We start from the raw sequence: 14,093 nt of genomic DNA on the forward strand, positions 1-14,093 counted from the left end.
AATAGAATAAGCGTATTTTAAGCCAATAGGCTACATCAACATCTCTCATCATTGGGGTGGGGGAACGGATTTCGACAGCTGAACTATTTGCCGTCGGATTCTGTTCCCCCTGTGTTTATTACACAATAAGGTTCTAATATTTATCAGAAACTGAACGATTACTCTTCTCTGTAGCATAGTGGTCAGTGGCCCTATAATGTGTTTTTTTTTTTTAGCTTTGGGCGACAAAAATAAAATCAGCATTTTTAAGCCATTACATCAACACCTCTCATAATGGCAGTGGGGGAACGGATTCCGACAGCTGTTTTTTTTTTTTTTTTTTTGCCATAGGATTCTGTTCCCCCCATTTTTCCGGCACACTGAGGTTCTAATATTTATCAAATTGATGCTGTTTAAGCTCCATCCACACACAGAATAGAATAAGCGTATTTTAAGCCAATAGGCTACATCATCATCTCTCATCATTGGGGTGGGGGAACGGATTTCGACAGCTGAACTGTTTGCCGTCGGATTCTGTTCCCCCTGTGTTTATTACACAATAAGGTTCTAAGATTTATCAGAAACTGGCCGATTACTCTTCTCTATAGCCTAGTGGTCAGTGGACCTACACTTTAGGCGACCCGAGTTCAAGTCCCGGTTCGTCAAACTTTCTTGATACTATACTATCCTATCATAATACAAGGCAAAAAATATAAAAACTAATGCAAGTTAAGCTCCATCCACACACAAAAATAAAATCAGCATTTTTAAGCCATTACATCAAAACCTCTCATAATGGGAGTGGGGGAACGGATTCCGACAGCTGTTTTTTTTTTTTTTTTTTTTTTTTTTTGCCGTCGGATTCTGTTCCCCCCATTTTTCTGACACACTGAGGTTCTAATATTTATCAAATTGATGCTGTTTTAGTTCATCCACACACAGAATAGAATAAGCGTATTTTAAGCCAATAGGCTACATCAACATCTCTCATCATTGGGGTGGGGGAACGGATTTCGACAGCTGAACTATTTGCCGTCGGATTCTGTTCCCCCTGTGTTTATTACACAATAAGGTTCTAAGATTTATCAGAAACTGATCGATTACTCTCGTCTATAGCCTAGTGGTCAGTGGACCTACACTTTAGGCGACCCGAGTTCAAGTCCCGGTTCGTCGAACTTTCTTGATACTATACTATCCTATCATAATACAAGGCAAAAAATATAACAACTGATGCAAGTTAAGTTCCATCCACACACAAAAATAAAATCAGCATTTTTAAGCCATTACATCAACACCTCTCATAATGGGAGTGGGGGAACGGATTCCGACAGCTGGTTTTTTTTTTTTTTGTTTGTTTTTTTTTGCCGTCGGATTCTGTTCCCCCCATTTTTCTGACACACTGAGGTTCTAATATTTATCAAATTGATGCTGTTTTAGTTCATCCACACACAGAATAGAATAAGCGTATTTTAAGCCAATAGGCTACATCAACATCTCTCATCATTGGGGTGGGGGAACGGATTTCGACAGCTGAACTATTTGCCGTCGGATTCTGTTCCCCCTGTGTTTATTACACAATAAGGTTCTAAGATTTATCAGAAACTGGCCGATTACTCTCGTCTATAGCCTAGTGGACAGTGTACCTACACTTTAGGCGACCCGAGTTCAAGTCCCGGTTCGTCGAACTTTCTTGATACTATACTATCCTATCATAATACAAGGCAAAAAATATAACAACTGATGCAAGTTAAGCTCCATCCACACACAAAAATAAAATCAGCATTTTTAAGCCATTACATCAACACCTCTCATAATAGGAGTGGGGGAACGGATTCCGACAGCTGTTTTTTTTTTTGTTTTTGTTTTTTTTTTGCCGTCGGATTCTGTTCCCCCCATTTTTCTGACACACTGAGGTTCTAATATTTATCAAATTGATGCTGTTTTAGTTCATCCACACACAGAATAGAATAAGCGTATTTTAACCCTCCTGTTACCCTCAAATCTACCGACATCTTTTACCCACTGGGGTCAATTTGACCCCAGCAATTTAAACCCCCAAAATTAGATTTTTTCCCCAAAGGTTTAAGTCAGGTACTTTATGTTTCTTTGTTGACTACTTAAATAGCCCTTTAAATAAAACACCACCAACCCCCCACCCCCACCCCCACCCATTATACATCCAGAATACCTATTGCACGACTATGGACAAATTAGCAAATCACTACAAAATGTCACTGATTTATCTAAAATTCTGTTATCTAATGTTTTAATAGCTTTTTATTTATTATATTACACAATATATTTTATCAAGGATGGGTTTGTGGTCAATATGACACTCCCATTGATAGTCTCAGGATGCCTCACTGTTGGCACGACACAGGACTCATGGTAGCGTTCACCTTTTCTTCTCTGGACAATCGATTTTCCAGATGTTCTAATCAGATACATTAACTTTGCACCAGTCTTCTGCTGTCCAATTCTTGTACTTCCTGCAGAATTTCAGCCAATATTTGATGTTTTTATTGGAGAGAAGTGGCTTCTTTGCTGCCCTTCTTGACACCAGGTCGTTGTCCAAAAGTCTTGGCCTCGCTGTGTGTGCAGATGCTCTCACACCCACCTGCTGCCAATATTGAGCAGTTCTGCACTGGTGGTGACACGATTCCCTAGCTGATTCCTCTGGAGGAGAAGTTCCTGGTACTTGCTGGACACTCTGGGACATCCTAAAGCCTTCTTCACTGCAGCCGAACCTCTATTCTTGAAGCTCTTGATGATCTGGTAAATGGAGGCCATTTTGATGCAAAGATGATCCTCCATCTTTCTTTGGAGGAAACCATTGCTAACAGAAGAACACAATGATTGGAAGCACTTCTTCCTTCCTTATAGCAATTGTGTGCTGATGATATGATTAGTAAAATGATGTTAGCTGGTAATTTGGTGCCAAGGACAAAAACAGTGAAATTTGGGGTTTTGTGATAAAGCTTTTTGAAATGATGTAAAATGCCTCTGATCACTCTGCACAATAATCTAGAAAAATGTGAATCAACATCATAACAACTGAAGCAGCAAAAATTTCAAATTTGGCCACAGCTGTACCCTGTCATTCAAGTGGGAAGTGTCCGGTCGAACAAGGTGATGTTGGTGGCGCATCCGCTGTTCAGCTCCCGCAAAAGGTCCACGTACTTGTAGGAGATGCCCTGTTGTTGTAGGGCGAGCAGTACGGCATTGATCTCTATGCTGTCGAAGGCTTTCTCGTAGTCTACGAAGGCCAGTACCAAGGGCATCTTGTACTTCCGGCAGCATTCAAGCAGTTGGTTTAGCACGTGGATGTGGTCCATTGTGCTGTAGCCAGACCGGAAGCCGGCCTGTTCGGGTGGCTGTTGTTCGTCCAACTGCCTGGCTAGTCGGTTGTACAGCACCTTGGTGAAAACCTTGTACACGGTCGGCAGGAGCCAGATTGGCCGATAATTCCTCAGCTGTTCGCGGTCACCCTTCTTGTACAACAGCACTGTCTTGGCCGTCTTCCATTGATCTGGTGTTCTTCTCTGCGCCATGTAGCGGCTGAAACGGCTGGCCAATGCTGCCCAAAGCATTGGTCCACCCGATTCCGTCCAGCCCTGGCGCCCGGTCTTTCTGGATGTTCTGGATCGCATGCCTGACCTCACTGGTCAACACTGACGGGATGGCTGGTATGGCATCGTCCTGCATTTCGGGCGGGTCGACTGGTGTCTTGCTGGCGAACAGGTCCGTATAGAACCCAAACCCCCCCCCCCCCCAAAAAAAAAATTTGCTAAGAGGTCATTTTCAATTGAGAAAGAGCATAAAGAGAGAGCTCACAAAGAGAAATGGTTTATAAGGCTTCTGTGGAAGCTTTCATACATTTGCTCATCCCCTATATTATGTTTTCCCCTCCCCCACAGCACAAAATATCAAAGTTCTTGCAAGAATTATGTTTTCCTTTCCCTGGAAATATATAATTGGCACTGGAAATATCTAATTTCTTGTGAGAATTATGATTCCCCCCTCCACTATATCGTGTGAACTATCAGTGGTTCTCGCAATACTTCAAGTAGGCCTATACGGTAATGTCAGGTTAGGGCCCTAAAGCAGAGTGAAGGTTTTTGAAGATCATAAAATCTCAATTTATAATGACCTCAATATCATCCAAAATAAATGTGGGATTTGTGCCTAATCACCAATGTGAACAACAAAAAAAAATTGATATTTCTTATATGTTTTATACGGTTTTATACAGCAAAATGAGCCTGGGGTCAAATTGACCCCAAAGAACACCGATGCTACAAAAGTACGTACAGAACATTGAAAACCTATCATCATGTTAATTTTATGTTTACCCAGTTGTCCCCATTAAATTAGGAAAAGTCTTTAAATATGAAGCAAAAATTTTTTTTTTAAGTATGTATTTAGAGACGTTAAACACTGAATGGGGTCAAATTGACCCCAAAGGTAATAGGAGGGTTAAGCCAATAGGCTACATCAACATCTCTCATCATTGGGGTGGGGGAACGGATTTCGACAGCTGAACTATTTGCCGTCGGATTCTGTTCCCCCTGTGTTTATTACACAATAAGGTTCTAATATTTATCAGAAACTGAACGATTACTGTTCTCTATAGCTTAGTGGTCAGTGGCCGTACAATGCGTTTTTTTTAGCTTTGGGCGATCCGAGTTCAAGTCCCGGTTCGTCAAACTTTCTTGATACTATACTATCCTATCATAATACAAGGCAAAAAATATAAAAACTGATGCAAGTTAAGCTCCATCCACACACAAAAATAAAATCAGCATTTTTAAGCCATTACATCAACACCTCTCATAATGGGAGTGGGGGAACGGATTCCGACAGCTGTTTTTTTTTTTTTTTTTTTTTTGCCGTCGGATTCTGTTCCCCCCATTTTTCTGACACACTGAGGTTCTAATATTTATCAAATTGATGCTGTTTTAGTTCATCCACACACAGAATAGAATAAGCGTATTTTAAGCCAATAGGCTACATCAACATCTCTCATCATTGGGGTGGGGGAACGGATTTCGACAGCTGAACTATTTGCCGTCGGATTCTGTTCCCCCTGTGTTTATTACACAATAAGGTTCTAATATTTATCAGAAACTGAACGATTACTCTTCTCTGTAGCCTAGTGGTCAGTGGCCCTATAATGTGTTTTTTTTTTAGCTTTGGGCGACAAAAATAAAATCAGCATTTTTAAGCCATTACATCAACACCTCTCATAATGGGAGTGGGGGAACGGATTCCGACAGCTGTTTTTTTTTTTTTTTTTGCCGTAGGATTCTGTTCCCCCCATTTTTCCGGCACACTGAGGTTCTAATATTTATCAAATTGATGCTGTTTAAGCTCCATCCACACACAGAATAGAATAAGCGTATTTTAAGCCAATAGGCTACATCATCATCTCTCATCATTGGGGGAACGGATTTCGACAGCTGAACTATTTGCCGTCGGATTCTGTTCCCCCTGTGTTTATTACACAATAAGGTTCTAAGATTTATCAGAAACTGGCCGATTACTCTTCTCTATAGCCTAGTGGTCAGTGGCCGTACAATGTGTTTTTTTTAGGTTTGGGCGATCCGAGTTCAAGTCCCGGTTCGTCAAACTTTCTTGATACTATACTATCCTATCATAATACAAGGCAAAAAATATAAAAACTGATGCAAGTTAAGCTCCATCCACACACAAAAATAAAATCAGCATTTTTAAGCCATTACATCAACACCTCTCATAATGGGAGTGGGGGAACGGATTCCGACAGCTGGTTTTTTTTTTTTTTTTTTTTTTGCCGTCGGATTCTGTTCCCCCCATTTTTCTGACACACTGAGGTTCTAATATTTATCAAATTGATGCTGTTTTAGTTCATCCACACACAGAATAGAATAAGCGTATTTTAAGCCAATAGGCTACATCAACATCTCTCATCATTGGGGTGGGGGAACGGATTTCGACAGCTGAACTATTTGCCGTCGGATTCTGTTCCCCCTGTGTTTATTACACAATAAGGTTCTAATATTTATCAGAAACTGAACGATTACTCTTCTCTGTAGCCTAGTGGTCAGTGGCCCTATAATGTGTTTTTTTTTTTAGCTTTGGGCGACAAAAATAAAATCAGCATTTTTAAGCCATTACATCAACACCTCTCATAATGGGAGTGGGGGAACGGATTCCGACAGCTGTTTTTTTTTTTTTTTTTGCCATAGGATTCTGTTCCCCCCATTTTTCCGGCACACTGAGGTTCTAATATTTATCAAATTGATGCTGTTTAAGCTCCATCCACACACAGAATAGAATAAGCGTATTTTAAGCCAATAGGCTACATCATCATCTCTCATCATTGGGGTGGGGGAACGGATTTCGACAGCTGAACTATTTGCCGTCGGATTCTGTTCCCCCTGTGTTTATTACACAATAAGGTTCTAAGATTTATCAGAAACTGGCCGATTACTCTCGTCTATAGCCTAGTGGTCAGTGTACCTACACTTTAGGCGACCCGAGTCAAGTCCCGGTTCGTCGAACTTTCTTGATACTATACTATCCTATCATAATACAAGGCAAAAAATATAAAAACTGATGCAAGTTAAGCTCCATCCACACACAAAAATAAAATCAGCATTTTTTAAGCCATTACATCAACACCTCTCATAATGGGAGTGGGGGAACGGATTCCGACAGCTGTTTTTTTTTTTTTTTTGCCGTCGGATTCTGTTCCCCCCATTTTACTGACACACTGAGGTTCTAATATTTATCAAATTGATGCTGTTTTAGTTCATCCACACACAGAATAGAATAAGCATATTTTAAGCCAATAGGCTACATCAACATCTCTCATCATTGGGGTGGGGGAACGGATTTCGACAGCTGAACTATTTGCCGTCGGATTCTGTTCCCCCTGTGTTTATTACACAATAAGGTTCTAATATTTATCAGAAACTGAACGATTACTCTTCTCTGTAGCATAGTGGTCAGTGGCCCTATAATGTGTTTTTTTTTTAGCTTTGGGCGACAAAAATAAAATCAGCATTTTTAAGCCATTACATCAACACCTCTCATAATGGGAGTGGGGGAACGGATTCCGACAGCTGTTTTTTTTTTTTTTTTGCCATAGGATTCTGTTCCCCCCATTTTTCCGGCACACTGAGGTTCTAATATTTATCAAATTGATGCTGTTTAAGCTCCATCCACACACAGAATAGAATAAGCGTATTTTAAGCCAATAGGCTACATCATCATCTCTCATCATTGGGGTGGGGGAACGGATTTCGACAGCTGAACTATTTGCCGTCGGATTCTGTTCCCCCTGTGTTTATTACACAATAAGGTTCTAAGATTTATCAGAAACTGGCCGATTACTCTCGTCTATAGCCTAGTGGTCAGTGGACCTACACTTTAGGCGACCCGAGTTCAAGTCCCGGTTCGTCGAACTTTCTTGATACTATACTATCCTATCATAATACAAGGCAAAAAATATAAAAACTGATGCAAGTTAAGCTCCATCCACACACAAAAATAAAATCAGCATTTTTTAAGCCATTACATCAACACCTCTCATAATGGGAGTGGGGGAACGGATTCCGACAGCTGTTTTTTTTTTTTTTTTGCCGTCGGATTCTGTTCCCCCCATTTTACTGACACACTGAGGTTCTAATATTTATCAAATTGATGCTGTTTTAGTTCATCCACACACAGAATAGAATAAGCGTATTTTAAGCCAATAGGCTACATCAACATCTCTCATCATTGGGGTGGGGGAACGGATTTCGACAGCTGAACTATTTGCCGTCGGATTCTGTTCCCCCTGTGTTTATTACACAATAAGGTTCTAAGATTTATCAGAAACTGGTCGACTACTCTCGTCTATAGCCTAGTGGTCAGTGGACCTACACTTTAGGCGACCCGAGTTCAAGTCCCGGTTCGTCGAACTTTCTTGATACTATACTATCCTATCATAATACAAGGCAAAAAATATAAAAACTGATGCAAGTTAAGCTCCATCCACACACAAAAATAAAATCAGCATTTTTAAGCCATTACATCAACACCTCTCATAATGGGAGTGGGGGAACGGATTCCGACAGCTGTTTTTTTTTTGTTTGTTTTTTTTGCCGTCGGATTCTGTTCCCCCCATTTTTCTGACACACTGAGGTTCTAATATTTATCAAATTGATGCTGTTTTAGTTCATCCACACACAGAATAGAATAAGCGTATTTTAAGCCAATAGGCTACATCAACATCTCTCATCATTGGAGTGGGGGAACGGATTTCGACAGCTGAACTATTTGCCGTCGGATTCTTTTTCCCCTGTGTTTATTACACAATAAGGTTCTAAGATTTATCAGAAACTGGCCGATTACTCTTTTCTATAGCCTAGTGGTCAGTGGCCCTACAATGTGTTTTTTTTTTAGCTTTGGGCGATCCGAGTTCAAGTCCCGGTTCGTCAAACTTTCTTGATACTATACTATCCTATCATAATACAAGGCAAAAAATATAAAAACTGATGCAAGTTAAGCTCCATCCACACACAAAAATAAAATCAGCATTTTTAAGCCATTACATCAACACCTCTCATAATGGGAGTGGGGGAACGGATTCCGACAGCTGTTTTTTTTTTTTTTTTTTTTTTTTGCCGTCGGATTCTGTTCCCCCCATTTTTCTGACACACTGAGGTTCTAATATTTATCAAATTGATGCTGTTTTAGTTCATCCACACACAGAATAGAATAAGCGTATTTTAAGCCAATAGGCTACATCAACATCTCTCATCATTGGGGTGGGGGAACGGATTTCGACAGCTGAACTATTTGCCGTCGGATTCTGTTCCCCCTGTGTTTATTACACAATAAGGTTCTAATATTTATCAGAAACTGAACGATTACTCTTCTCTGTAGCATAGTGGTCAGTGGCCCTATAATGTGTTTTTTTTTTTAGCTTTGGGCGACAAAAATAAAATCAGCATTTTTAAGCCATTACATCAACACCTCTCATAATGGGAGTGGGGGAACGGATTCTGACAGCTGTTTTTTTTTTTTTTTTTGCCATAGGATTCTGTTCCCCCCATTTTTCCGGCACACTGAGGTTCTAATATTTATCAAATTGATGCTGTTTAAGCTCCATCCACACACAGAATAGAATAAGCGTATTTTAAGCCAATAGGCTACATCATCATCTCTCATCATTGGGGTGGGGGAACGGATTTCGACAGCTGAACTATTTGCCGTCGGGTTCTGTTCCCCCTGTGTTTATTACACAATAAGGTTCTAAGATTTATCAGAAACTGGCCGATTACTCTCGTCTATAGCCTAGTGGTCAGTGGACCTACACTTTAGGCGACCCGAGTTCAAGTCCCGGTTCGTCGAACTTTCTTGATACTATACTATCCTATCATAATACAAGGCAAAAAATATAAAAACTGATGCAAGTTAAGCTCCATCCACACACAAAAATAAAATCAGCATTTTTTAAGCCATTACATCAACACCTCTCATAATGGGAGTGGGGGAACGGATTCCGACAGCTGGTTTTTTTTTTTTTTGCCGTCGGATTCTGTTCCCCCCATTTTACTGACACACTGAGGTTCTAATATTTATCAAATTGATGCTGTTTTAGTTCATCCACACACAGAATAGAATAAGCGTATTTTAAGCCAATAGGCTACATCAACATCTCTCATCATTGGGGTGGGGGAACGGATTTCGACAGCTGAACTATTTGCCGTCGGATTCTGTTCCCCCTGTGTTTATTACACAATAAGGTTCTAAGATTTATCAGAAACTGAACGATTACTCTTCTCTGTAGCCTAGTGGTCATTCTGTTCCCCCCATTTTTCCGGCACACTGAGGTTCTAATATTTATCAAATTGATGCTGTTTAAGCTCCATCCACACTGTTAGCCCGGATTTTATATCTAATAAAGAATTTAATTACAATTTAATTAAAATATTTAAGTTTGATTGCGCTACTAATAAAATATAAGTAGATTCTACTAATTTGTGTACATAATTTGAATGTGTGAATAAATGTAAGTTAAAAAGACTCAAATTATGAAGTTTTTCTCCTGACCACGCCTTCCACGCAGTGGTTTGATGCTGCGAGTCAGGTAACGCCATTTTGTCGTGTGTGTGAATTCAAGGAGCTGTTGATGAGAAGTTGGAACATTTGTTTTAGCAAGTTCTATGGACGTTTTTCCCGACATTTACCTTTTTATCGTTTATTTGTTTTCCGTTTGTGAGCAGTGAAAATCAATGTTTGTTTGTTTTTTAGCTAGCTAGATTTCTCACTCGCGTGCAGCGGACATCGCCGCGCTTGAACCCCTGACCGGCGAGTTCGACGTACGTTGTTTTTTTGTATTTTCCTTCCTATTGTTTCTATTTCACTGTTGTTGAGACGGAGAGTGTAACTGTTTGAACCTCCGGCCGGCGCCGAACAGGACGAGGATTGCGGCGCGAATACGGTGGTGAGTGCAATAATTTAAGACCATATTTTATTTCAACACGGCTATTCATTAAAAGAGTAAGTTAAAGTTAATTAATGGGTTGAATACAAAAACGTATGGATGTACTGTTTTATCTAAGTTCATAGCCCTCTTAACGACAGACTATCTTATTTTGTGTTGCAGGTCAAGAAGAGATGCTTTGGACCTGCAAGTATTGCCCTCATAACTGTGAAAAGAGAGCACATCTATTTTAAAATTGCAGGCTCAAACATGTAAGTTATACATGAACAGAACAATTTCTTTGTTTACATCTGAAATGTATGTACATTTAAATCACTTTATGCACAATGTTCAACTTATCCGGCCTCCAGATAAGTAGGCCTATGTCATGTAAGTTTATTAAGACATGTTCTGAGGCTGATTGGTGTATTCATCTGCATACTACACAGTGCACAATTACATGTAAACCAGAAAGTCAGGTGCTATTATAAAGACTATAACTTTAATGTTTGCTCCTCACAGAAAAGTTTTCAACGAAAAGCTTTGACATCAGCCTGATGGTACTTCAATGGCCAGCTCTTTCTACAGTAAACCAGGTATGTATAGGTGCATTCAAGCCATTTTGTAATACCATAATTATGAGATTCCAGCTTGTAAAAAAGCGCTGTCGTTCTGGTAGAACTCGTAATTGCAACCTGTAAACTGGGAATTTTCTGAGGGTTCCTTATTTTTACCACGTGACTGTTGTACCACCCTTCTGCTGCTGATTCATTTAGCCGTTGACAATTTTGCCTTAAAACTGCATAATTCCCAGTCAAAGAACATGAACGGCTCTGAGTAAAACGTCACATTTTATCATCTCGGAATTACAGTAATTACGACATGGCGTAAATGCAGCATATGACTTATGAGTATTTGACAACAGAATCATCTTACATGATAATATATTTGTCTATCTTTATCTTTAATCTTTTTCTTCCTCATTAGGATGCAGCTGACAAGGACTCTTACAGACAAACTCCAGTGAGAATCCTCTGCGTTGATCAAGAAAGTCATCAGCTAAACCCATCTAGAGTGATGATCGATTTGGAAGGATGTTTGGTGATGGATGAACTGACCAACATCATGCCTTTTGTGTCCTTTTTTCGGACTGATTTACGCCCTGCCCTGGAATACCCTAACTGTATGAAAAACTTTTTTTTTTTTTTTCAGCAGGTAATGTTTAGCCTGGGAAAAGGTGAGCTGGCACCTAAAATTAAATACTGACAATACTGTGAACTCATTTTGGTGCAATTTGTTGTGATTGTCTTTTCATGTTTTATGAGGAAAATGTATTCAGGGCATGTAAAATTCATGTTTTGTTGTATTTCAAATGAAAATTAAAATAAAACAGAAAATTGTATGAATGTACTTTTATTTGCTTTTTTTCTTAATTTTCTAGTTTAAGTAACCATTACTTAATTATTTTAGGGCAACCAGTTTGCTCACATTTTTTAAGTCGTTGGGCTAGTACATTGAACTTAAATATACTATGTGTAATAACTGCAAAGTAATTGATATTACAAAACATTTTAAGTTAAATTAGCTAAATTTTTTTAAGTTACCATTACTTAATTATTTTAGGGCAACCAGTTTGCTCACATTTTTTAAGTAGATTCAACTTGTCCGGGCTAACAGTGCACACACAGAATAGAATAAGCGTATTTTAAGCCAATAGGCTACATCATCATCTCTTATCATTGGGGTGGGGGAACGGATTTCGACAGCTGAACTATTTGCCGTCGGATTCTGTTCCCCCTGTGTTTATTACACAATAAGGTTCTAAGATTTATCAGAAACTGGCCGATTACTCTCGTCTATAACCTTGTGGTCAGTGGACCTACACGTTAGGCGACCCGAGTTCAAGTCCCAGTTCGTCGAACTTTCTTGATACTATACTATCCTATCATAATACAAGGCAAAAAATATAAAAACTGATGCAAGTTAAGCTCCATCCACACACAAAAATAAAATCAGCATTTTTTAAGCCATTACATCAACACCTCTCATAATGGGAGTGGGGGAACGGATTCCGACAGCTGTTTTTGTTTTTTTTTGCCGTCGGATTCTGTTCCCCCCATTTTACTGACACACTGAGGTTCTAATATTTATCAAATTGATGCTGTTTTAGTTCATCCACACACAGAATAGAATGAGCGTATTTTAAGCCAATAGGCTAGGCCTACATCAACATCTCTCATCATTGGGGTGGGGGAACGGATTTCGACAGCTGAACTATTTGCCGTCGGATTCTGTTCCCCCTGTGTTTATTACACAATAAGGTTCTAAGATTTATCAGAAACTGGCTGATTACCCTCGTCTATAGCCTAGTGGTCAGTGGACCTACACTTTAGGCGACCCGAGTTCAAGTCCCGGTTCGTCGAACTTTCTTGATACTATACTATCCTATCATAATACAAGGCAAAAAATATAAAAACTGATGCAAGTTAAGCTCCATCCACACACAAAAATAAAATCAGCATTTTTTAAGCCATTACATCAACACCTCTCATAATGGGAGTGGGGGAACGGATTCCGACAGCTGTTTTTTTTTTTTTTTTTTGCCGTCGGATTCTGTTCCCCCCATTTTACTGACACACTGAGGTTCTGATATTTATCAAATTGATGTTGTTTTAGTTCATCCACACACAGAATAGAATAAGCGTATCTTAAGCCAATAGGCTACATCAACATCTCTCATCATTGGGGTGGGGGAACGGATTTCGACAGCTGAACTATTTGCCGTCGGATTCTGTTCCCCCTGTGTTTATTACACAATAAGGTTCTAAGATTTATCAGAAACTGATTAATTACTCTCGTCTATAGCCTAGTGGCCAGTGTACCTACACTTTAGGCGACCCGAGTTCAAGTCCCGGTTCGTCGAACTTTCTTGATACTATACTATCCTATCATAATACAAGGCAAAAAATATAACAACTGATGCAAGTTAAGCTCCATCCACACACAAAAATAAAATCAGCATTTTTAAGCCATTACATCAACACCTCTCATAATGGGAGTGGGGGAACGGATTCCGACAGCTGTTTTTTTTTTGTTTTTGTTTTTTTTACCGTCGGATTCTGTTCCCCCCATTTTTCTGACACACTGAGGTTCTAATATTTATCAAATTGATGCTGTTTTAGTTCATCCACACACAGAATAGAATAAGCGTATTTTAAGCCAATAGGCTACATCAACATCTCTCATCATTGGGGTAGGGGAACGGATGACAGCCCTTAGCAAAGGACCACGGACCCCATACTCCCGGAGCACCCTCCACAGGCCGCCGCGAGGGACACAGTCGAATGCCTTCTCAAATCCACAAAGCACATGTGGACTGGTTGGGCAAACTCCCATGAACCCGCCAGCACCCTGTTGAGTGTATAGAGCTGGTCCAGTGGTCCATGGCCCGGACTAAAACCACACTGTTCCTCCTGAATCCGAGGTTCTACTATCGGGCGTATTCTCCTCTCCAGTACCCTGGCATAGACTTTCCCAGGGAGGCTGAGAAGTGTGACCCCCTATAGTTGGAACACACCCTCCGGTCCCCCTTCTTAAAAAGAGGGACCACCACCCCGGTCTGCCATCCCAGAGGCACTGTCTCCGACCGCCACGCGAT

The 14,093-nt window shown here is 40.0% G+C and overlaps 1 long non-coding RNA gene across 1 annotated transcript; it reads left to right on the forward strand.

The window, feature by feature from the left end:
* The first annotated feature begins 10,087 nt into the window (after window positions 1–10,087).
* On the forward strand, window positions 10,088–11,810 carry LOC308688072. The gene is made up of 4 exons (XR_014029822.1): window positions 10,088–10,456; window positions 10,619–10,707; window positions 10,958–11,031; window positions 11,423–11,810. It is a non-coding gene; the product is annotated as an uncharacterized lncRNA (long non-coding RNA).
* The last annotated feature ends 2,283 nt before the right edge of the window (window positions 11,811–14,093 follow it).

The sequence above is a fragment of the Scardinius erythrophthalmus genome, assembly GCF_964197995.2.
Source record: "Scardinius erythrophthalmus genome assembly, chromosome: 3".
Classification (NCBI taxonomy): Eukaryota; Metazoa; Chordata; class Actinopteri; order Cypriniformes; family Leuciscidae; genus Scardinius; species Scardinius erythrophthalmus.